Source organism: Mobula birostris, chromosome 29, assembly GCF_030028105.1.
Source record: "Mobula birostris isolate sMobBir1 chromosome 29, sMobBir1.hap1, whole genome shotgun sequence".
NCBI lineage: Eukaryota > Metazoa > Chordata > Chondrichthyes > Myliobatiformes > Myliobatidae > Mobula > Mobula birostris.
The window spans coordinates 25,612,533-25,614,916 of NC_092398.1; positions in this window are offsets into that span (position 1 = coordinate 25,612,533).

Here is a 2,384-nt window from a genome sequence, read left to right on the forward strand (position 1 = left end):
AAATGGTGAGAGTTCGTTCAACTCTCAAGATTGGGATTTTGTCAGCAGGTTTGAGAACACGTGGTTGAAGTGAAGGTGCTGTTCCTGAACCAGGTGACATGGGACTTCAAACTTCTACACCCTCCTACCCCCTTCTATCAGTCAGAGGCTCGTACGAGTCCAGGGTTCAAGGCCTGGAGTTTGGGGTCCCGTGAAGGTGAATACCGCAGAATGGCAACCCATAGGTCAAAGACCGAAGTCATTGGGTCCCAAAGTCTCGTTCTGATGTTTGACACCCTGGGTCGGCATGTCTGGAAGTCAGAGGCCTGATGTTAGCAAATGCACCAGAGGCGTCCTGTCCTGGGATTGGAGGCCTGTCTGTGTGGGTGGGTGGAAGAGAGGATAGGGCTTTGCGTCGCTGTCATCGTCATTGCTTGTGTTGTTCTGCTGAACATTGAGACCACGCGATGTTGGTGCCAGGATGTGTGGCGACACTTGCAGGCACGTCTTTAGGTTGTGTTGTTTGTTAATGCAAATGGCGAGCTTCACTGTATGTTGCTATAACAAGAGAGCAATGAACGGTGGTGAACACAGGTGCAGAGTGCTGTCTAGAATACACCTAGACTCAGACTTAGACACAGACTCGAAATAACCAAGACGACACAAACAAACTCCAAAGGTGAAATCACAGAAATGGAACTCCTATGATTGAGCACAGAGTGCTCAGCACGAGGCCGTACAGAAATGTGGCATGCAATAATTGGCAGTCTGACTCAGGGACAGCGGCAGCCAACCATACTCCTTGGTCTCTCTGTTCTACAACCGACCTTTCCTCTAATTCTTTTTACCACTGAGTGGACTAACCACTGCTCTGAAAACTACCTGGCACTTTAAATGTTTTTTTTTAATATGAATATGACAGCATCAACATTCAGCAGACGGGCAGTTTATTAACAATGAGCTGCCGACTTCCATTCTGTGTTTATTGTTACAGTGTTGTAACTTGTTACATTGACAATGTAAATGCATTGAAGGTCTAAGATGTTTCAAAGTAAAGTTTGTGGTATGTTTATTATTTAGAAAATTAATAAACTCTTTTCATTAACATAATTAATTACAGGGTATTTCTCAATTATATTAACATAGATTCCAAAATTATATTAACATTATATAAAAGAGAATTTCAGCTGCGCAGTAACAACGGCTATGTGCGCGGGAGCATTTCAGTTACTGCATGGTTGCACATCCACACAGGTTAGAGGGAACAGTGTCTACAACACTCACCAGGACTTGCCTGTTCACTGTGTATGCCCTGTCCTGGTTTGATCCATGAAAATGTAACACCTTGCATTTATCTGAATTGAACTTCATCTGCCATTCCTGACAGATGTCAGGAGTAAGTGTATTGTAGCCTTGCCCTATAACGCCCTCTGCTGTTCACTCTCTCTTATTCAAGTTTATTGTCATGGGAACAGATGCACTGCTTATAAACACCAGTTCCTTAAGGTTGTTAAAGCCTGGGAAGGTAGTGGGAATGAGCTCTCAATGGTGCACAGCTCAAATAGCCTCTGACATCCAAGTCCAGCTCCTGGAACTTCACATGTGGCTTAGCTATTAAGCCCAGCAGAACCATTTCTACTAACAGGGAAAAAGGCAAAGGTGGGTTATTGGTCCCGTAAAACTAACCGCTTCAGGCAGATGGGGCTCATCAGCTCCGGTTGGCATTCCATCGAAGAGAAGGAAAAGTCTGATCTCAAACCTCCGCTGCCTTCCATGGGGAAGGCTTTGGGAGTAAACCCCGAGGGAAAAATCCAGAGCCAGATAAGGCAGTCGACCGTTGAGTTCAACACTGACTAGCAACTCCTGCGATGCTGCTGGTGCCAAACTGTATCGGTCTCTGGCATTCCTTTGGCTTTATCAGCAGCATGGAGAGGGGGGAGTCTGTTGTGTCAGCAACGGCTTGCTCACCGTATCGTACTGCTCTGAGTTGTGTACCATCTTGTGTATCATGTAGACAGCTAGGACTCTGTGGTCAACCTGGACCAACAGAGGGACTCAATCAGTATAAATACCATCAAAATCAATTTTTTCCAGCAGCAGAAGTGTACATCACAAACAAAGGTTAATCTAAACTGTGTAATTAACATAATCAGGAACTGCACAATATCGTAGCAGATAGCACAATTGCTCTATAGTGCCAGTGACTATTGATCGGGGTTTGATTCCCACTGATGTCTGTATGTTTGATGTCTGACTTCGAATGTTCTCCCCGTGACCATCAGACCATAAGATATAGGAACAGAGGTAGGCCATTCAGCCCATCGAGTCTGCTCCACCATTCTATCATGGGCTGATGCAATTCTACCAGTCATCCCCACTTCCCTGCCTTCTCCCCATACCCTTTG